General features: G+C 46.3%; 1 protein-coding gene across 6 annotated transcripts in view; it reads left to right on the top strand.

The window, feature by feature from the left end:
• The first annotated feature begins 5,049 nt into the window (after positions 1-5,049).
• ABCC9 (ATP binding cassette subfamily C member 9) overlaps positions 5,050-24,310 on the top strand; it is a 220,390-nt gene continuing 201,129 nt past the window's right edge. For 4 of the 6 annotated variants that reach the window (XM_073621428.1, XM_073621425.1, XM_073621429.1 and 1 more), the window contains exon 1: positions 5,052-5,200. The gene's annotated coding sequence lies outside the window, so the exon portion shown is untranslated. Of the gene's footprint in view, positions 5,201-24,310 lie in introns of all 6 variants that reach the window. The other 2 variants (XM_073621431.1, XM_073621427.1) reach the window with 2 other exon arrangements.

Genomic DNA, 24,310 nt, shown 5'->3' with positions numbered 1-24,310 from the left:
CTAGGTATTCCTGTACCATGTAAAACAGACGTTGGCGATGGTTGCTGGAACCGATCATACCTTGGGGCTGCGGACTAAAAAATTGTCTGAACGCATCAGTCAGACGGCCACCTTCTTTGACTGACCGAAGCCTCAGCAACACGTTGTCGAGGAACAGGAGTTTGTAACCTCCCAGTCTCTGGGAACGCATTGCACAGACCTTTCTGCAAGGCCTCCCGAAGATGTTTCATCCTCTGCTCCCTCTGCGACGGCAAGATAAGGTCCGCAACCTTACCCTTGTAACGTGGATCAAGGAGGGTTGCCAGCCAGTATTGATCCCTCTCCTTGATACCACGAATACGAGGATTCTTACGCAGGCTTTGCAGGATCAGGGAGGCCATGCAGCGTAGGTTTGCTGAGGCATTCAGTCCGGAGTCCTCTGGGACACTAAGGACGACATGATCCGCAGCCACCTCCTCCCAGCCACGTACAAGTCCATGTGTTTCTTGGGACTGTAAATGATCCCTTATAGACTGCTGCTGATGCTGAGTGCCAGGCTCCACCTCCATGCTGACACAATCCTCTTCTTCCTCCTCCTCCTTCTCCTCCTCCTCATCCTCTTCCTGTGTGATCGGCGGGCAGGCAGGAACACTGTCTGGATAAAGGGGGCCTTGAGAGCTAAGGAAGTCCTCCTCTTCCTGCCTTTGTTCTGCCTAAAGTGCCCTGTACATTACTCCACGCAGTGTGTGCTCCAACAGGTGGACAAGGAGGACAGTGTCACTGATGCATGCACTGTTACTGCTCACCATCCTTGTGGCCTCCTCAAATGGTGACAGGACAGTGCATGCATCCCTGATCATGGCCCACTGGCGTGGGGAAAAAAAAAACAAGCTCCCCTGACCCTGTCCTTGTGCCATAGTCGCACAGGTACTCATTGATGGCCCTCTGCTGCATATGCAGCCGCTGCAGCATGGCCAACGTTGAGTTCCACCTGGTGGGCATGTCACAGATAAGGCGGTACTTGGGCAGGTTAAATTCCTTTTGGAGGTCAGCCAGCCGAGCACTGGCATTATATGACCTGTGGAAATGCACACAGACTTTCCTGGCCTGCCTCAGGACATCCTGTAAACCCGGGTAACCTGCCCAAGAACCGCTGCACCACCAAGTTAAGGACGTGAGCCAAACAGGGCACATGGGTCATTTGTCCCTGTCAGAGGGCGGACAGGAGGTTGGTGCCATTGTCGCAAACCACCATACCTGCCTTAAACTGGCGTGGCATCAACCACCTCTGAACCTGCCCCTGCAGAGCTGACAGAATCTCTGCCCTAGTGTGGCTCCTGTCCCCCAAACACACCAGCTCAAGCACCACATGGCATCTTTTGGCCTGCGTGCTTGCGTAGCCCCTGGAACACCTACGGAGCACCGCTGATTCCGAAGACAAATTAGCACAGGAAGAGGCCATAGAGGAAGAAGAAGAGGAGGGGGTGGAGGAGAGAGGTGTGGCAGAATCACCACTAGTAGTATTTTGGAGGCATCGTGGCGGAACAACCTCCAACACTACTGCACCCTGTCCTGCATCCTTCCCAGCTGCCAGAAGAGTCACCCAGTGCGCAGTGAAAGATAGGTAATGTTCCTGTCCATGCCTGCTGGACCATGAGTCAGCGGTAATATGCACCTTACCGCTGACCGCCCTGTCCAGCGAGGCCAAGACATTGCCTTCCACATGCCGGTAGAGAGCCGGAATCGCCTTCTGTGAGAAAAAGTGGCGTTTGGGAACCTGCCACTGAGGAACCGCACATTCCACAAACTAACGGAAGGGGGCAGAGTCTACCAACTGAAAAGGCAGCAGTTGAAGTGCTAGCAATTTAGCCAAGCTAGCATTCAACCGCTGGGCATGTGGATGGCTGGGAGCGAACTTCTTTCGGCGGTGCAGCAGCTGGGGCAGGAAAATCTGCCTGGTACAATCTGATGTCGGTGTACCGATACCAGATTGCCCCCAAGTACCTGGCTGTGACACACCTAATTCTACACCTTCATTCCTCTCAGTGCAGGTCTCAGAGAGGACTGAAGGTATAGTGGGGTTGGAGATCCCAGCTGATGAGGAGCAAGGAGAGGTCCTCTTTGTTCTTTGGTGTGGGTCTTTTAGGTATGCTTGCCAACGAACAGCATGGCAGGTCAACATATGTCTGGTCAAGCATGTGGTGCCCAAGCGGGAGATGTTTTGGCCACGCAAGATACGCTTGAGACATGTGTTGCAAATAGCAGCGGTGCGATCTGATGCACTCGTCTCAAAAAAGGCCCACACCAAAGAACTTTTGGAATAACGCGCAGAGACAGCAGCGCCCTGCACATGCGGAGCTCTGCGGTGTGATGCAGTCAGTGTGCTGCCCTTAGGCTGGCCCCTGGAGGGCATCCTGCCTCGTTGGTGATGTGCCTCCTCCTTCTCCTCCTCCTCCTCCTCTCTCCTATCAGGCACCCACGTTGAGTCAGTGACCTCATCATCCCCTCCCTCCTCATCACTGGAGCAAACCTGGCAGTATGCTGCAGCAGGGGGAACATGACTGCCAGATTGCTGTCCTTCTTGGGCACCCCCTCTGTCCGTGCTTACGTTACTGCCTTCATCTAGCTCAGTATCATCATCACAGCCTTCAAAACGCTGGGCATCCTCCTGGAGCATGTACCCAACACTGTGGTCAAACAGTTCGAGGGACTCCTCAGGAGGACATGGTGGGGCTAGGGAAGGAGTCACTGATGCCATTGAGCTGAGGGAAGAGGCCGCGTTGGCAGCTGCAGTATAGCAGGTTGCTATACTGTAGGTGAGACTGTGCAGGATACACAGTACAGTAGCTGGAAATACTTCAATGAGCCTACACAAGCACCTGGCTGCAGGTTGCTATACTGTAGGTGAGACTGTGCAGGGTACACAGTACAGTAGCTGGAAATACTTCAAAGAGCCTACACAAGCACCTGCCTGCAGGTTGCTATACTGTAGGTAAGACTGTGCAGGGTACACAGTACAGTAGCTGGAAATACTGTAAAAACACCTGCCTGCCTGTCAGTATATTAGGAAGAGAAAAACAGGATCTAGCTAAACTGAATACAGTGTGTGTATATATATATATATATATATATATATATATATATATATACATACACAACACCTGGGATGCATATATATACACAATACACTGTAACTGCAGCTAACTGACTCGACCTGCCTACTCTAACTTAAATCAAATGACACTGTCTGTCTCTCTCTCTATATCTCTCTATCTGAACGCCAGAACACACTACACAGGGCCGCCGTGCAGGCGGCCTTATATAGTGTGGGGCATGTACTAAACCCCTTGAGCCATAATTGGCCAAAGCCTCCTTGGCTTTGGTCAATTACGGCTCTCTGTTCAGACGGCGCTGTGATTGGCCAAGCATGCGGGTCATAGTGCATGCTTGGGCAATCATCAGCCAGCAATGCACTGCGATGCCGCAGTGAATTATGGGCCGTGACGCGCCACTCGAATTTGGCGCGAACGGCCCATATCGTTCCTAATTCGACGCACGACCGAACACACGATGTTCGAGTCGAACATGGGTTCGACTCAAACACGAAGCTCATCCCTACCCATAAAGGGGATTAGCCGTGCTGTCACGTGGCCCAGTGACGCATGGTGCCATGCTGGGCTGGCGTGCGCTCCACCCCTGGCCCCGGGGAGTGCGGCGTGTGGTGCGATCACGTCAGTGGAGACAGTATGGTCCTTTAACATGTGACATTTAATCCAACACAACTATTTATAATCATTGTCATATAATCCTGATGAAAGCCACAAAGAATGAAGACTCCTCAGATCTCATATAGCAGAGCTAAGGTCACCAACCCAGAACAACCAATAAAACCTCAGTTAACAAAATATGTTACCTGGTTGGCTTGTATGATGGCATGTCCTGCCCACCATCATTTCATAGTGCTATCAGTGTCAGCATCCTAGGACTTATTTTGTGAAGAATGTGTAGTATAAAAAAAGGAAATCCTAAAAAAAAATATGTTTTTCTCAATAGGTCAGATATGGCAGGTTCCTGTCAGTAATGAAGCAGCAGGAAGTTACGCTTCTCTACTCTTGTCAGTTCACTATCAGAGCTATTAAATGCTCAATGTACTTTGGTAAGATGGAAAATGAAAAAATTAGAGGCTGTCATGACATAAATACTACATATAGTGCACATGGCAAGAGAGGATTCTGCTCTACTTACTGCAATGGTGATATTAATTATTGTGTAAGCATCTACCTCTCAATATCAAGTATAATATCTCTCTTTCAAAAATGTATATAAGCTTTATTGGCAGAACCAAAAACATGTTAGAATTGCCTAAGAAGATTTGGAATTTTTATGGCTTGGATGTTGGAGGGGAGTCTGGGGACATTAGCAGGGGTAAGTGATAGTATAAAGAGGATATGATGGGCAGATCAGGTCCATTTTAGGAGTAAGGGATAATATAAACGGGATAGGAGGTGAATCCAGGGACATTTTTAAGGGTAAGGGATAATATAAAGGGGATAGGAGGTGAGTCCAGGGACATTATCACGGTAAGGGATAAAAATAAGGAAAAAGAAGGTGAGTCCAGGGACATTATCAGGGGTAAGTGATAATATAAAGTGGATAGGAGGTGAGTCCAGGGATATTATCAGGGTAAGGGATAATATAAAGTGGATAGGAGGTGAGTCCAAGACATTATTAGGGTAAAGGATAATATAAAGTGGATAGGAGGTGAGTCCAAGACATTATCAGGGTAAGGGATAATATGAAGAGAATAGAAAGTGGGTCTGCAGATATTATTAGGGGTAAGGGATAATATAATGGGGATAAAAGGTAAGTCCAAGGACACTATAAGGCAAAAGCGATAATATAAAAGGGATAGGAGCTCAGTCTAGGAACATTATTGGGGTAAATATAACGAAGAATAGGGACAAGAGTAGGTAATTTATAAGTATCTCTCTCGTCCTTTGTTCCTGTGTCCTCCTCCCCATTTTCTGCCTTAATGCTGACTGTAGATTCTCACTCACTGCTCACATCTCTCTTCATGCATTGCAGAGCCCCATCCCCCTATACATGGCATCCATGCAGGAGCTCTGGTCTGCCTGCAGTCTCGTATTTTCCGTCTGTTGGAAGTCGGGGCCACCTTACTGCAGATCTGCACATCTGTCTCATCACAGGGCTCACCTGAACTGTGAGTATTGGGTGTGGGGAAGGTGATGGTGGTCGAGGGTGGGACCTGCATTAAGGCACTATGAGCCGATTTTGTAAATATTGCACTAATGGATGTACAGACTGGTTCTCTTCATCCCTGTACTGCTCTATACACAAACTGGTCATCTCCATCCCTGTACTACTCTATATACAAAGACAGGTCCTCTCCATTCCTGTACTGCTCTATACACAGACTGGTCATCTCTATCCCTGTACTACTCTATGCACAGACTGGTCCTCTTCATCCCTGTACTGCTCTATACATAGACTGGTCCTCTTCATCCCTGTACTGCTCTATACACAGACTGGTCATCTCCATCCCTGTACTACTCTATATACAAAGACTGGTCCTCTCCATTCCTGTACTGCTCAATACACAGACTGGTCATCTCCATCCCTGTACTACTCTATACACAGACTGGTCCTCTTCATCCCTGTACTGCTCTATACATAGACTGGTCCTCTTCATCCCTGTACTGCTCTATACACAGACTGGTCATCTCCATCCCTGTACTACTCTATACACAGACTGGTCCTCTTCATCCCTGTACTGATCTATACATAGACTGGTCCTCTTCATCCCTGTACTGCTCTATACACAGACTGGTCATCTCCATCCCTGTACTACTCTATATACAAAGACTGGTCATCTCCATCCCTGTACTGCTCTTTACACAGACTGGTCCTCTTAATCCCTGTACTGCTCTATACACAGACTGGTCCTCTCCATTCCTGTACTACTCTATACACATACTGGTCATCTACATCCCTGTACTACTCTATACACAGACTGGTCCTCTTCATTCCTGTACTACTCTATACACAGACTAGTCATCTCTATCCTTGTACTACTCTATACACAGACTGGTCATTTCCATCCTTGTACTACTCAATACACAGGCTGGTCATCTCTATCCCTGTACTACTCTATACACAGGCAGGTCCTCTTCATCCCTGTACTACTCTATACACAGACTAGTCATCTCCATCCCTGTACTGCTTTATACACAGAATGGTCCTCTTCATCCCTGTACTACTCTATACACAGACTGGTCCTCTCCATCTCTGTACTACTCTATACACAGACTGGTCCTCTCCATCTCTGTACTGCTCTATACACAGACTGGTCCTCTCCATCCCTGTACTGCTCTATACACAGACTGGTCCTCTCCATCTCTGTACTACTCTATACACAGACTGGTCCTCTCCATCTCTGTACTACTCTATGCACAGACTGGTCATCTCCATCCCTGTACTACTCTATACACAGACTGGTCCTCTTCATCCCTGTACTACTCTATATACAGACTGGTCCTCTTCATCCCTGTACTGCTCTATACACAGACTGGTCCTCTTCATCCCTGTACTACTCTATACACAGACTGGTCATCTCCATCCCTGTACTACTCTATACACAGACTGGTCCTCTTCATCCCTGTACTACTCTATACACAGACTAGTCATCTCCATCCCTGTATTACTTTATACACGGAATGGTCCTCTTCATCCCTGTACTACTCTATACACAGACTGGTCCTCTCCATCTCTGTACTGCTCTATACACAGACTGGTCCTCTCCATCCCCGTACTGCTCTATACACAGACTGGTCCTCTCCATCCCTGTACTACTCTATACACAGACTGGTCCTCTTCATTCCTGGACTGCTCTATACACAGACTGGTCCTCTTCATCCCTGTACTACTCTATACACAGACTGGTCATCTCCATCCCTGTACTACTCTATACACAGACTGGTCCTCTTCATCCCTGTACTACTCTATACACAGACTGTTCCTCTATATCCCTGTACTACTCTATACACAGACTGGTCATCTCCATCCCTGTACTACTCTATACACAGACTGGTCCTCTCCATCCCTGTACTGCTCTATACACAGACTGGTCCTCTCTATCCTTGTACTACTCTATACACAGACTAGTCATCTCCATCCCTGTACTACTTTATATACAGAATGGTCCTCTTCATCCCTGTACTACTCTATACACATACTGGTCATCTCCATCCCTGTACTACACTATATACAGACTGGTCCTCTTCATCCCTGTACTACTCTATATACAGACTGGTCCTCTTCATCCCTGTACTGCTCTATACATAGACTGGTCCTCTTCATCCCTGTACTACTCTATACACAGACTGGTCATCTCCATCCTTGTACTACTCTATACACAGACTGGTCCTCTTCATCCCTGTACTACTCTATATACAGACTGGTCCTCTTCATCCCTGTACTGCTCTATACACAGACTGGTCCTCTTCATCCCTGTACTGCTCTATACACAGACTGGTCCTCTCCATCCCTGTACTGCTCTATACACAGACTGTGTATAGAGTAGTACAAGGATAGAGAGGACCAGTCTGTGTATAGAGCAGTACAGGGATGGAGATGACCAGTCTGTGTATAGAGTAGTACAAGGATAGAGAGGACCAGACTAGTCATCTCCATCCCTGCACTACTTTATATACAGAATGGTCCTCTTCATCCCTGTACTGCTCTATACATAGACTGGTCCTCTTCATCCCTGTACTACTCTATACACAGACTGGTCATCTCCATCCCTGTACTACTCTATACACAGACTGGTCCTCTTCATCCCTGTACTACTTTATATACAGACTGGTCCTCTTCATCCCTGTACTGCTCTATACGCAGACTGGTCCTCTTCATCCCTGTACTACTCTATACACAGACTGGTCATCTCCATCCCTGTACTACTCTATACACAGACTGGTCCTCTTCATCCCTGTACTACTCTATACACAGACTAGTCATCTCCATCCCTGTATTACTTTATACACAGACTGGTCCTCTCCATTCCTGTACTGCTCTATACAAAGATTGGTCCTCTTCATCTCTGTACTGCTCTATATACAGACTGGTCCTCTCCATCCCTGTACTACTCTATATACAGACTGGTCCTCTCCATCCCTGTACTGCTCTATACACAGACTGGTCCTCTCCATTCCTGTATTGCTCTATACACAGACTGGTCCTCTCCATTCCTGTACTGCTCTATACACAGACTGGTCCTCTGCATTCCTGTACTGCTCTATACACAGACTGGTCCTCTCCATTCCTGTACTGCTCTATACACAGACTGGTCCTCTCCATCCCTGTACTGCTCTATATACAGACTGGTCCTCCCCATCTCTGTACTACTCTATAGACAGTCTGGTTCTCTCCATTCCTGTACTAGTGCTCTATACAAAGATTGGTCCTCTTCATCCCTGTACTGCTCTATACACAGACTGGTCCTCTCCATTCCTGTACTGCTCTATACACAGACTGGTCCTCTCCATTCCTGTACTACTCTATACACAGACTGGTCCTCTCCATTCCTGTACTGCTCTATACACAGACTGGTCCTCTGCATTCCTGTACTGCTCTATACACAGACTGGTCCTCTCCATTCCTGTACTGCTCTATACACAGACTGGTCCTCTCCATCCCTGTACTGCTCTATATACAGACTGGTCCTCCCCATCTCTGTACTACTCTATAGACAGTCTGGTTCTCTCCATTCCTGTACTAGTGCTCTATACAAAGATTGGTCCTCTTCATCCCTGTACTGCTCTATACACAGACTGGTCCTCTCCATTCCTGTACTGCTCTATACACAGACTGGTCCTCTCCATTCCTGTACTGCTCTATACAAATTTTTGAATCAGAAAAGGGCTGGCGACTCAGATGCTCTTGAATAAAAGTCCTTTATTGAGTTACATGGGTACAGGCTAATCTGACGTGTTTCAGCTAAGAAGCCTTCATCAAAGTATACATGTTTGATTTAAAAACTGATATTTATAGCAGAGTAAGCACTCCAAATGGGGCGGGTGCATCCTAACCAGGGCAATCAAAGCAATTACAAACACATGGAGAAAAGAAAGAGAGAAGCACAGCAGGCATATGAGAGACATATCATGAACAAATAAAGCATATTCAAAATGCTGCGATAAATGTATCAAACAATGCGACTATATTGAAAAATGCGATTATGCTAAAAAAAGATTTATATCCATCCTATCGTTCATACCATACGGTTTTCTAGTATTGGGGGGGGGTGTCACGGAACGTCCCACACTCCACTTGAGTGCTTCCGTCAGCATACCACTTCCTTGTAGTCTGGATACAGATATCAGATATTCCAACCGCTCTCAAGCATAAAACAAGGCGAAACTTGCTTAGATGCTAACATGGACTGTTTTATTTAGAATCAAAATTACAAGACTTTATATGCCGTTGGAACCTCCTCTAACAATACAACTGTAACCTAATTAACATGAGCTAATTATATAATCCTTTATACAGCCTAGGTGACTGAGACATGACCTTTTGCCCAGACTTGTGATCACCGAGCTTCACACAGTAATAGGGCGTACACACGGTCGGACTTTGTTCGGACATTCCGACAACAAAATCCTAGGATTTTTTCCGACGCATGTTGGCTCAAACTTTTTTTGTCTACACACGGTCGCACAAAATTGTCGCCAACCACGCGGTCACATACACCACGTACGACGAGACTAGAAAAGGCCAGTTCAGAACCAAGCGCGGCACCCTTTGGGCTCCTTTTGCTAATCTCGTGTTAGTAAAAGTTTGGTGAGAGACGATTCGCGCTTTTTCAGACTCGTGGCTTTCAGATCGTTTTCTGCCGTTCAGTTTGTGCTTGTGGGTTTGTATCTGCTCTTCAGTGCGTGCAGTCAGTTCGTATCGGAGTTTTCTGTGCGATCTTGCCCGCTCGTTGCTGTTTTTCAGGTCGCTCTTCACAGGCCTTGCTGTTCTTCAATGGGTTCTGTTACTTCGTTCTGAGCAGCCGACCGTTTTCTAGCCATGTTTCGTATGCGTACTCCTTGTAGAGTTCGTGCTGTGCGGGGGCTTGGTGTTGGGGTCCTGACCTTGACACAAGTCCAGTCCATGAACAGGGTGGGGAGGAGTTCATGGACCAAGAATTGGTTGCTTCAGCGTGACCAGTTCTCTCATATGCCTTTGCTCCGTGAGAATAATCCTGATGATTTCAGGAACTTTCTCCGGATGACGGACCCCGTGTTTCACCGTTTGCTGGCTTCGCTGACCCCCTATATCAGCAGGCAGGATACCTGCATGAGGCAAGCCATCACTCCGGAGCAGAGGTTGGTCGCTACCCTGCGGTATTTGGCGACAGGGAGAAGTCTGCAGGACTTGAAGTTCTCGACAGGCATCTCCCCCCAGGCTCTGGGGATCATTATCCCAGAGACCTGTTCTGCCATCATCCAGGTCCTGCAGAAGGAGTATATGAAGGTAAGATTTTTATCCTTTTATATCACATTTTATTGTATTGAATGTTTGCTAATATATTGTATTTCTTTCCTCATTCCCTAATTACCATGCTTGTAATATGCTGTGAATGTCCCCTTTGTCCTCTTGCATGCTGGATTTTTATGTAATTATTATTTTAGGTCCTTCATACATATTTGCCCTTCACTAACCTCCCCAGCATGGTGTCTCCTGGCCCTATATTCACCTCATGTAGTCACTTAACAATGTATTTTATCAGCTCCATAGTAGTGCTTTACCCCAAACACCCCCTAAAATGTTTGGAAATGTTATTTTTGATTTAAATTCAGGCAGAGTGGCAGAGGCTTTTTTTTTGTGATGTCCCCAAATAATTCTTAGTAACCCTCCCTCCCCCAACTGCTAAGTCAGCTGATCCCAATTCTCTATGTATCCTCAATCGTCTATCTGCTGACTTTGCCAAACCCATACACACTATACCCATCTCTTTTGTGGTCAGATTTATGGATGAATTCCCCAAAGCATGTAGTGCAAGGGCCTGCCTGTATACTTTCCAATGGTACTGTTTAAAGTTTTTGTATCCTATTATTATCTTGATAGGTAATAGCAGAATGTCCAAATGTCCTCAAATGTGTACAGTGTGTATTTATATCTTTGTATTCAGACACTTCTTACCTGTCCAGTGGTCTGCCAGGAGGGGCTGTTCAAAGTAATACCCATTATTTAGGCATTCATCTCTCAATGAAGTGAAGAGGGTTACCTGTCCAAGATTTACACACACCCCCTATAATGTTAGAAATGGCCCATGAGAGGGGGGGGGAATATGATAGGTGTACCTTATACTTTGGCGTTGTTAAATTCCCCTTAGTAAATGCTATCTGGAGGTTGCCCCATAATGTTTGTGTATAATCTGCTTGCCATGTTTCAGAGTAAAAATAGTAATGTTTATTGTTTTTTCATCAACAGTTTCCTTCCACGCCACAGGAATGGCAGACTGTGGCCTCCCACTTTGCCGAGCGGTGGGACTTTCCTAACTGCGGAGGGGCAATTGATGGGAAACACGTCCACATCGTCCCACCACCCAACTCGGGGTCGTACTATTATAATTACAAGGGGTTTAATAGTATAGTGATGTTGGCAGTGGTGTCGGCTAATTACAACTTCTTGTATGTGGACGTGGGGAAGAATGGCCGGATGTCCGATGGTGGAGTCATCGCCCAGACGGAGTTCTACAGGCGTCTCCAGAATGGCAGCTTGGACTTGCCAGCTCCAGAGGACAATGTGGAAGGACTCCCATTTGTGTTCATTGCTGATGAAGCGTTTGCGCTGGGGGACCACCTGATGCGGCCATTCCCAATGAGGACCCTCACCCCGGAACAGAGGGTTTTTAATTACCGGCTGGCCAGAGCCCGAAGAGTGGTGGAGAATACATTTGGAATCCTGGCCAGCCGGTTCCGACTATTTCTGACACCCATCCATATGGCGGAGTATAAACTGAACCATATTATACTTGCGTGCTGTGTTCTCCATAACTTTTTAAGGAAACATTCGGCCAACTATGCTGGCTCAGTTGGGCCTGAGGCCGGAATCCTACATCAAACCACACTGACGGCGCTTGAAAGTGGCCGTCCTGGCTTACCCTCCCTGAGTGCCCGTGATGTCTGGTTACGCTACCTGGAGTTCTTTGCGGGTAGGGGGGCTATCAATATGCCAGCAAATCTGTGAAGCCTTTTTATAATAAAAAAAAAAAGAAATTCTTGGTGGACATTTACTGCTTGTGTTTGTTTTAGCTGACCCTGACAGAAATGTGTTGAGTCCAGAAAATGTCGTGATTGTGTAACCTTATACAAAGCACTGTTGGCTGTTATTTCCTAAATTCAAAAACACATTTCACTACAAGTGCACTTGCAACTGCACTGAAACTGCACTTGTAGTGCCAAGAGGATTTGCCCTTAGGAAATAACACCCATTTTTGCAGAAAACAGCAATTACATCACCCCAAAAGTGTTGTATTGTAGTGTTGAGACAATAATCCACACATTCTTGAGTAAGCAACTTTTTTATACCTGCACAATCACATGTGCATTTACCAAAGGTTTTTAAAACAAACCAACATGTTTGTTGTATAACAATTTTTGCAGTAGCATTATCAAAAATCGAAATGTCCATTTCAGATAAAACAGGCCTGTGTAAAACCAACAAGAAAGCCAAAAAACTTGAACTTACAAAGTTCACATTAGGTAAAACCTGAAGGCTATATCAGACATCAGTATTTAGGAACTGGGTTTGATATAGCGCTCAGATGGGGGGAAATCACCCCTGGAAAAGCCAAATTTGGAAAATGTACACCAATTTACGAATGTCAACATGTGCTATCTGCCATCAGGGGGGATCAAGGGACGTGTTTTGGGGGAGCAAGCCCTTCCTCAACGCTACTTTATAATTGAGGAAGGGGTTGCACCCCCAAAACGCATCCATTGATCTCCCGTGATGGCAGATAGCACATGTTGGCACATCCTCCAAATTTGGCTTTTCAAAACATTGCAAAAAAATTTAAAATATTGGACCACAATCCAAAAAGTGATTTTGTGGGGTTTTAAATTCGCCCCAAAACATCAATGATGTTATTATTTTTTTTAATAACATCATTGATTTTTTGCTGTATGTTTTGAAGTTCGACATTACACCCCATGATCTCCCCGATCAGGATCTGGGCACTTTCTGATGTGAAACGTTCTGGATCCACAACATCACGATCACCTAAAAAGAGAGAAACAAAACAAAAACAGGTCTCAAAAATCTGCCACCATCCATCTCGTTTACCTGAGCCTGTGGTCGCAGACACTCACCTGTTGTGGTGCCAATCTCCACCACATCTTCTTCTTCCTCCTGCACTTCTTGGGTTGGTGGTATTTCACCTTCTTCCAGAGGTGGGGGGTCTCTGGTCTCCTCGGATGAGGGGTGTCCTCCGAGTCTTTTCTCCCCTATGTAAAACAAAAATGGTATAATTAGCACACAGATATTTGATGGCAGAACTAGAAATAGGAAACATTGCTTGGAAGTGGGGTACAATTGTCTATTTTAGCCGAGTTCCAAGATGTATTTTTTTTATTGGCCTTTGTCAAGCTGCAATACTTTACCTGTTTAGTACAAGCTTCACAGATGGAGACCCCCCTATAGTATACACTGGAGCACCTATGTGGCCCCCTAATAAAAATGGTGTTCTGGTGTCCCACACTAGTGCTCCAGTGTCCAGATGTGAAAACAGCTGCTCAGTGTCCTCTCCTTACACAGAATCTAGTTGGCATTTCATTCTAGTAACAAACCCATCTACACAAATAAATATTTGGCATCCAAGTAGGCCCAAAAAAAATGTGGGAAAATGCATATGGCCTAAACAATGGTGTTTTAGAGGCCGAAAGAAAAATGTTTGATACGAACGAATAATGGGCCCATGAACATTAAAGTTGCCCTTTTAAACTGTACAATTAAGAAAAGCATATGGAGCAGCACGAACGCAATAAAGACAGAAAGAATAGGAACACAGCACAACTACTTACTTTTGCAGCACTCTCCGGATCTTTCGGTACTGCTCTGGCTCTCTTAACTTCAGGTCCAACCACCGCTTCCTGAGCTGATCTTTCGATCTTTGTACCCCGAAATTCTTGTGAAGGCTTTTGACCACTTTCGCCATGATCTTTGCCTTTCTGATGTTGGGGTTGGGGTAAGGCCCATACTTTCCGTCATAGTCGGACTTCTTCATGATGTCGACCATCTCCAACATCTCCCCAAAGGACATATTTGTGGCCTTAAAACGTCTCCTTCTGGATCGGGACGTGTCCGGATCCGGGCTTTCCTCCTCCTCCTCCTCGTTGCTATAATTAGCACACACCTGCTCTAACTCCGCCATGTGCTCTTCACCCACTGCGCCGAACGAAAAGGGGCGGGGAATAGACTAGAAAGAACGTCAGGGGCGGGCGGAGTTACACGCATGCGCAGTGTGTATAAAGCGTAACACGCGCGCGTATTACGTACGATCTGTGAGCGGAGGAAGGAGCATTGGACGCGCCGATCGTAAGAACGAAGGTAAGAGACAAACTTGTGCCTATACTGCTTCTACATTGAAGCCTATATTGTAACAAGATTAGGAGAGTTTTGTCTGACATTAGGCTTTGTCTTGTGTTGTGTCTTGCAGTGAACATGGATATCTTAGTGAAAGACAATGACTTCATGTCAGTATTCATAGATATCTTAAGGGAGCTGCCCTGTCTGTGGGAGATTAACCACCCCCATTTCAAGAACCAAGCAAAGAGGAAGGCAGCACTGGTGCAATTGTGTGAAATTGTGAAGCAGGTGATCCCCACGGCAGACATCACCTATTTAAAGATATTAATTGGTGGCCTGAGGAGTACATATCTAAGGGAGCGCAAGAAAGTCCTGGATTCACAGAGATCCGGAGCAGCAGATGACATCTATGTCCCCAGGATGTTGTACTACGACAGGCTGCATTTTCTGGCAGGCCAGACTGAACCCATTCCATCCCTCTCCAGTCTTCCTTCCACGCTTCCTTCCCCCCCGGCTGAGGCTTCTGACGCCCAACCTGGGCCTTCCAGGCAACATGTGGAGGAGCCCAGATTGAGCCAGGTATAGCACTCCTCTAAATATTTCTGCTTGTCCAATCAATGATGTTAACTAGATGTTAGTTTGGAGTACTAATTTAGGATTGTGATTGATGAAGCAACAACTAAAACCATGTCCCTTTTTCATACACAGGGAAGTCTCAGCCAGGAGGTGGCCGGGCCGAGCCGGCTGGCTTATCTGCAGGTCCCTCCACCCCCCCTGAAAAGAGAAAGTGGCAGTAGGAGGAGTGCCCTAGAGGAGGCTACCGGAGGACTCTTTTGGAGGGCTACAGAGGTCCTGGGAGCACCACAGACCGTGGAGGAGGACATTGCTGCCGTCATTGCCTATAAAATGCAGAGGATGGAGGAGGGCCAACAAGTCTTGTGTGAGGCGCTCATATTGGAGGCTCTTAACAAAGGTATGAGGGGCCAAATGACAGCTCAGACACACCTTTGCGATGGTCCTCCTGCTCCTCCTGCAGGTCCTCCTCCTTGTCCTCCCTCTCCTCCAGGTCCTCACAGTCCTCCAGGTCCTACTCCTCCTCCTGCCACATCTCCAACTGCACAGCCACAGCCGGGAATGAAGCGTGAAAGGAAGACCAGAAAGTGAGGACCCTGGATCCAGTCTGGTCGGCCAAAAAATGCAGCCTCTTGTAGTACCACAGCCTGGGGACACACATGTCATCTGCTGCTATCCGGATCTCTGAGAATCCCGGACCAGACTGCCCTCCCTTACATATGGACTCCTCAGGCCACCAATTTTGATGTTCAAGAATTGATGTCTGCCGTGGGGGTCCCAGGCTTCGCTAATTTCTCATGTTGAGCCAGTGTTGCCTTCCTCTTTGTTTGGTTCTGATCCCTTAATAAAGGATTTTTGTTTTGAATTATACTCTCCTATGTGTTTTACTTCAAAAAGGACAGTTTTTTTGTGAGGATTCAGGTACATTTCAAATATACAATGTGAAATGAACAAGGGACACCAACACCAAACAATCTCCTTGAGATTAAATAATAAAAGATATCAATGGTGTTGGGGTAACTTCACACACAAAACACACACAAAAATATTCTGTATTAAAAATAAAAACAACATTGAACAAAGATCAGCCTTTGAAAAAATCCAAACATTAAATAAAAAAAAGGCTTAAAATCCCCAAAAAAATTAAATAAAAAAAAAAAATTCTGTCAGATGTGACAACTAATAACAATATATTCAGGGAATCCAAATAAAAAAACAAAAATAAAACTTTGTGAGAAGTGTGTGTGAATATGAGCAGCAAAACTACTTAATTCTTGTCACATTATAAAGAAGAAGAGAGTGCGCTGTATTAAACCATTTTTAACATTGCAGCGTGACGAAAGTGCTGTATCCATTGCGAACACTAAGTTTACCAGAACGAGCTGTTCCGTCTTGGAATTTCTTCTGAGCATGCGTGGCACTTTGTGCGTCGGAACAGGCCACACACGGTCGGAATTGACGCGATCGGATTTTGTTGTCGGAAAATTTTATCTCCTGCTCTCCAACTTTGTGTGTCGGAAAATCCGATGGAAAATGTCCGATGGAGCCCACACACGGTCGGAATTTCCGACAACACGCTCCGATCGGATATTTTCCATCGGAAAATCCGACCGTGTGTACGGGGCATAACAGAGTTAATTAACACAAACAACAATGGGTGAAAAGACTCTTAGAGCCACACTAGACTTATTTACAATAAACGCATTATAGCAGACAACAGACAGGTAGCTGGAATTGATGACATTAGCATTTAACAGTAGGAGTCCCAATGGTATGAATCAGTCACCATTCTAATATAGCATATAAAGGGTTCCCAGAGTCTGTGTGTTTTGGGGGGACATGGAGCTGAATCCAAAGTAACACCAACTCCAGGGTCCCCAGGCATACAGCTCTCAGAGAGAGCCATATTCCCCCAAATGCCAGGGCCCATAATCAGTGGGCAAGAGGCTTGCGTTCAGTTCCCTCCAATAGCCTCTGTCCCGGGTGAGTCTGTCACATTTCTCCCCCATCAAAGGTTGACTAACAAGGTCCCAGACCTCCACCTGGTCTGGACATGCGTTAGTCAGGCAGAGTGAACTCACATAGTCTTCCCGCATGATCTCCTTTCTTGGCTGCAAGGAATAGTTGACCTCAGTAGGTGTGGGGCAGAGGTCATTTACTCTCTGTCTGGCTGCCAGGGCTTCAAGTGGATTGTTTTTAACATTCCTGGGCTCGGTCTGCTGCTGGGCAGAGGGGCCGATCACCCCTGCTTCCTGAAGCTGTAGAGAGACACTAGGTGCTAGGCAGAGGCCAGCGGTGCTCTGCCCTGTTGCCAGCGAGTCAGCTGGGAGTAGCAGCTCTACTACATCAGCTTGTCGTCAGAGAGAGGGGCCAACTGCCCCGGCTCCCTGGAACTCCACAGCTGTTGCCGGTGCTGGGCAGAGGTTGGTAGCACTCTGCTCTGTTGCCAGCACTGCTGGGGACTCCGCATCCTCCGCTCCGGCTAACCGTTGGGGCAGGAGGCTGGATTCTTCCACTCACAAACTGTGTAGCTGCCATTGGAAAGGGGAGCCGGCTGCTTCCTTTTCCATTCCCTCATCTGGCTGCTGGGACGACATGTCTATGGTACTGTCTCCCAGATGCACGGATCTTTGCTGGGGAGGAAAGGCCGCTTCCTCCACCCTGGCCAACTGTTGGGGAGGGACAACAAACACCTCCTCTGCCTTCTCCCCCTGTATCTGCTGCTGGGATGTGATTGCCACCTTCTCACCCTGAGCCTCCGAAACTGCCACAGGTGTGGGGCAGAGGTCTTGGACCCTCTGTCCGGTTGCCAGCACTTCTGCTGGGGGTTTGCTAGGTGGTTCCTCCTCTACAGAAACATCTATTAAATCCAGAGTCTCTGGAATTGCTAAAAGTGTGGGGCAGAGGTTCTGGACCCTCTGTTCATTTACCAGATCTTCAGCTGGAGGCTCATCAGGTTGTTCTTCCTCAGCAGAAAAGTCTATTAAATCCCCTACCTCTATAACTGGTGTCTGGGGATAGAGGTTCACCATCTCCTGTCCATGGAACCCAGAAGATGTTATCAGTGCTGGGCAGAGGTTAGCAGAGCTCTGCCCTGTGGTCAGCACTTCAGGTTTGGGGACGGCAATCTTCAGATTTTCCACTGCCGATTCTCTGGCATGCTGCTGAACGTGTTCTTACAGTTTCCTGTATGCCCTTTCCAGATGCTGTTCCTTCCTTAGCAAATGGTCCAGATCAGGTTTGAGCTCTGAGACCCCTGCAAGACCAAGCATAGCCTCTCTATATTCTCGCAGGTCCTCAAGGACAGGTTCCCCTTCATCGCCAAACACAAAATGATCTGTAAGGCTCTCCCACAGCAATCCAGGGCCTCCAAAGTCATATCCCTCCGGAGAGCATTCAGTTGTCTCACCTAAATATCCCTCCTCTGCGTGCCATTGCAGAGCCCGATAATGATTGTCCAGCTCTATCTCCTGCTGGACCAGCCTGTCCAACTCAGTCACCCATTGCTCCTGGGGCCGCTTTCCCAGGAATGCCATCCGCAATGCCCATTAGGCACTGGCCCGTTGTTCTTGGGTTGGAAAGCACTTGCCCTGTTTTATACCAGCGAGCTGGAGGGCTCCAATCCAGAGCTCCACCCGAATTTGCTGCCTAAGCTCCAGGTATTCATCCTCAGACACAGTCCTGGTGTAGGTTGAAAGGATGACCCGCAGCAGCCCCGGGAACTCTGCTGCCAGGTCCATATCTCCGCTGGGGTGACTGAAGTCTGCTATCCTGATCTTGGATCCAGGTGGAGGTTTGGATGTCCCAGACTGCAGAAAAATTCTTGCCACCAATGTCACGGAACGTCCCACACTCCGCTTGAGTGCTTCCGTCAGTATACTACTTCCTTGTAGTCTGGATACAGATATCAGATATTCCAACCGCTCTCAAGCATAAAACAAGGCGAGACTTGCTTAGATGCTAACATGAACTGTTTTATTTAGAATCAAAATTACAAGACTTTATATGCTGTTGGAACCTCCTCTAACAATACAACTGTAACCTAATTAACATGAGCTAATTATCTAATCCTTTATACAGCCCAGGTGACTGAGACATGACCTTTTGCCCAGACTTGTGGTCACCGAGCTTCACACAGTAACAGAGTTAATTAACACAAACAACAATGGCTGAAAAGACTTTTAGAGCCACACTAGACTTATTTACAATAAACACATTATAGCAGACAACAAACAGGTAGCTGGAATTGATGACATTGGCATTTAACAGTAGGAGTCCCAACGATATAAATCAGTCACCACTCTAATATGGCATATAAAGGGTTCCCAGAGTCTGCGTGTTTTGGGGGGACATGGAGCTGAATCCAAAGTAACACCAACCCCAGGGTCCCCAGGCATACAGCTCACAGAGAGCACCATTCCCCCAAATGCCAGGGCCCATAATCGGTGGGCAAGGGGCTTGCGTTCAGTTCCCTCCAATAGCCTCTGTCCCGGGTGAGTCTGTCACAGTATGTATCCACCATATTTCACGCTTGAGCAAAATACGATGTCACCTCCTCTTGGGGGTTTTTTAACCTGTTCAGCACCAAAAAAGGAAAAAGTGTCATGATTACCATGATAGAATTCCTGGAAATGTTTTGACACATTTGAGATACTTTTAGCATTAATATTTGTAGTGTCATTCACATGTTCCAAGATTCTAACTCTCAACGGGCATAAAGGTGTCCTTTTATGAAACTGAGATCAGCGGCGATCCCGAGTCTCACCGCTGATCTCAGCTCATTACCAGTTTATGAAACTGAGATAATCAGCGGAGAACATGTTCTCCGCTGATTATCTCAGCACAGTGAGAATTTGTAACTGACTTCACAGAAACGGCCAGTTTATGAAGGTGCGATCTCAGCACCTCACTGGCGATCTGTGACAGAATTCTCACTTTCTGATTCACCATTTCAGAAGTGGAGAATCAGAGTGAGAAGCATGAAACTGACTGATATTCTGGAGAAAGCAAGAAGTCTTTTGACTTCTTTCTTTCACCAGTCAGAGCACACCTTCCCCACCATTACACACCCCAAAACCAGCAGGATATAGTGTGTGTATATATATATATATATATATATATATATATATATATATATATATATACATATATACATTCCTGTGTGGGTTTTCACATCGCACCTACATTGACATCTGCGCACCACTGCGGGTGTCAATGTAAAGTTAATAACACCCCCAGATCATTTCACAGATCGCAGTGCGAACTATGTAATGGTGCAGGAATCGGATCGCATGGGTGTTCACATCCATGCGATCCGATTCCAGTGCGGACCAAATAAAGGGTCCTGTACCATTTTGGTGCAAATGCAATATGATTTAGGGCCAGTTCCCACTGCTGCGGTGTCCGAGATCGGATGTGATTCGCACCGCACTGCAGTGCAAACTCACATCCGATCTCTGTGCGATGCGATTTCAGCCATACAGATAGTATTGCTAAATTTGCATTGCCCTCGGACTAAACTCTTACAGGACCCTTTTTTTGGTCCACAGCAGAATCGGATCGCATGGGTGTTCACACCCATGCGATTCGATTACTGTCCGAGTTTGCAGATTGCACTGCGATATGCGAACTGATTTGGGGGTGTTGTTAACTTTTAGGCCCAGTTCACACTTGTGCGATGCCGGACATCGCACAGGCATCGCATGTTATTCGCAGCACACTGCCATTCACATTACATGCGATGTCTGTGCGGTGCGATATCAGCTGTACAGATAGTATGGCTGATATCGCACCGCATTCGGTGCAAACACGCACAGGACCCTTTTTTCTGTTCGGACCAGAATCGGATCGCATGTGTGTTCACACATATGCGATCCGATTCATGTCCGGACTGTCAGTTCGCAGTGCGATATGCAAGCTGAACTGGGGGTGTCGTTAACAATGTATTGACACTCCCCAGCGATTCGCATATGGCAGTGTGAACTGACATGCGAGTCGGTGCGATGCGGGAACCTGCAGTGGATTCGCAGTGTTCTCGCATTGCACCAGTTTATCAATTTTTATGTTTATCAATTATGAAATATATTTTATTTTAATTTATTAATAAATATTTATACTTGTATACTTTATTAAAATTATTTTTTTAATGATTATAAATGTATTTTGCATTTATATGAATGGTGTATAGCTGCATTACATATGTGCATTACATTCATTTACTATACACCATTCACATTTAAATAGGGACATGTATGATCTTTAAATATTGATAAAAACAATGTTTTTTTTATAATTAGGTTAATGTATATTGTGTAGGGGGAATTTAACTTTATTATTTTATTAATATGTTGGGGAATAATGTGTGCTGATTTGTGTTAAACTTTTGTATTTTATGGTTCCTCATACTGTAATCCCGCTATATCACGCGAGATTATAGTGAGAGGAGCCATTCTCAGGAGTTCCCGACGTTTGTAGATCGCTCCTCAACTCAACATGAGAAGCGATCTACACACTTTCATAAACAGGCACTCAGAGGAGAGCGATCTCCTCTGAGAATGCCTGAGAACTGAAAAGCGGTATTTTACTGCACTTTCATAAAAGGACACCATAGTGCACCCAACGTATTGTAGACTGCAGGCACTACACTGAATAACATATACCACCGATTTAAAGTTGCAGTTTATATACTGTTTGATGGTATGTGTTTTCTTGATAGAAAAAGAAAAAACTGAGGTGTTTTTTTTTATGTCTATGACATAATGCCTACAGGTGTTGTGGCCACACATGTAGGAACCTACAGTGGAAAGCCAGGTCTGCGATTTGTTTGACTTCTGGGAGCAAAACAAGCTGGGTGACAACATACTTCCCAGACTGGGGGCCCTTCTACTGGAAAATTGACAACCGCCCTGGATAACAGAGTACAGATCCTTGTCAGCATACAAAATGGGGAGATGCGCTTTAAGAATCGCAACGATTTTGTTGTATTCTAAAGAAAAAATTAAAGACAAAATTAACTTTATTCCTATGGTAATCCCTACACTGTTTATGTTTATTTGTGCCACTATTCTGAATCATCTCCACCCGATCTCTATGAAATGCTATATTTTGACGTCTAGCTATTGATCGTTTATTATAGCCCCTTTCTTTGAGTCGCTTTTGAATCGCTGTGCATTCTTGCAAGAAATCCTTGTCTGTAGAGCAGTTTCTCCTGGCCCTGATGAATTCACCAGTAGGCAAAGACTTGATGGTGTGACTGGGGTGACAGCTATTGGCCAATAAAAGGGAATTTCCTGCACAGGGCTTTCTAAAAGTTCTGGAAGTCACTGTGTTGTTATCTGGATGCCCCATCAAGGTCAAATCCAAATAGTCTATTTGGGTCAGGTGGTGCACACAGGTGAACTCCAGGTTTAGGGAGTTGGTATTAATATATTTCATAAAGTCACCTATGTCACCACTCGATCCATGCCATACTACAATCAGATCATCAATGAAACGACCATACCAGGCGATGTTGGTTTTGAATGGGTTACCATGGGCAAATAAAGTGGATTCTTCCCACCAGCCCATGTAAAGATTCGCCAAAGAGGGGGAAAATTTAGCCCCCATGGACGCACCTTGACTCTGAATGTAGTATCCTTCATCAAACATGAAGAAATTGTGTGTCAGGAGGAACTCTAATGCTCTACAAATAAACTCACGTACATCAAGACTGTAACCACTGTAGCATGAAAGATGATGTTTGATGGCTAACAGTGCTAGAGAGTGAGGAATGCAGGAATACAGAGATCTAACATCTATGGTGATCCAGATGCATTCTGTGGACCAAAAAATTTCCTGCATGTGGGCTAACAAATGTCCAGTGTCCTTTATGAACCCCGGACAACAAGCGGTTGAAGAAATTGATCAACCCATTCTCCTAATCTCTCCAATAGTGATCCTATGTCGGTAACTATGGGGCGACCTTTTAATGGATTATCTTGTTTGTGCACTTTGGGGAGATGGTGAAAAACCGGAGTAATGGGATGTATGACCATGAGATAATCTAAAGTTTTTTGGTCTAAAACACCCATCTCGGGGGGGCGTGGCCTGACACAGCATGGAGTAGGACGTGTGGACACCGAGCTCCGTCTATTACTCCTATTTATTAATTAATCCTGGACTGCTGGCACTGAGCAACAGGCTGGAATGTCTCCCCGGGACATCAGGGACTGAAACATCTAGTTCCTGAGAAGGGGGGAGCGCGCGACGGCCCGAACGGAGCGGCGATCTCCCGCTCGGCGGCACAATAAATTTAGACCGCGGCTTCGACCTACCACCGGAGGTCGCGGCCATCTTGGTCCTCCTCGCCTGCGGCTCTGCCTGAAATCTCCTGCAATATACAGGTACACGGACACTAGATTAATACCTGAGACAGCTGGATTCCACTTACCCCCCTGATTACTGGCCTGTTTATACATCAGAGACCTGGGGAGACTGACGCCCGTAACCGGCCTGGATTGCGGCATAGGTATGGTGACCGGCGGCCATCTTGGCACACCTACCTGATCCACCTGTGTTGCGAATACAGCCTGCAGCTCTGATATTCCCATCTAAACGCTACCTACTCAGCTCCCTACAGCTTGCAGGGCATAGCTCCAGACTGCCGGTATCCCAGAGAGAAGAGGGGCGACCCTCCAGGATACCTACAGTATGTCACCATCTAAAGCACAAAAAGCAGCGGCAGCAAAACTTGACCAATACCGCCGACATGAAAAGGAGGACACGGAGGAAGACGGAACTGCTGAGAGGGTTGGGGAGGAAGAACGCACTACGAGTGACACCGACAAACTCCTTGAAGCGATCAACTTTTGTAGAACTTCTCTCACGACGCAAATAGAGGAAGTCAAAACGGACATCTCCCTAATCAGACAAGACTTTCAAAAACTCAGAGAAAGAGTAAAAGAAACCGAGACCAGATTGAGCGAGGTGGAAGATGCTATTCCACCCCTACAAACATCCTCAGACCGTGTACAACGACAAATACAACAACTCCTTATAAAGCAAGACGATATGGAGAACAGGCTGCGCAGATGTAATATACGCCTGATAGGCTTGCCGGAGGGGTCTGAGGGTAAGGACACTACCACATTCTTGGAAAATCTCCTGATTGCCACTTATGGAA

This window comes from Aquarana catesbeiana, linkage group LG03 (genome assembly GCF_042186555.1).
Source record: "Aquarana catesbeiana isolate 2022-GZ linkage group LG03, ASM4218655v1, whole genome shotgun sequence".
Classification (NCBI taxonomy): domain Eukaryota; kingdom Metazoa; phylum Chordata; class Amphibia; order Anura; family Ranidae; genus Aquarana; species Aquarana catesbeiana.
This window is presented reverse-complemented; position numbering and strand designations above follow the sequence as displayed.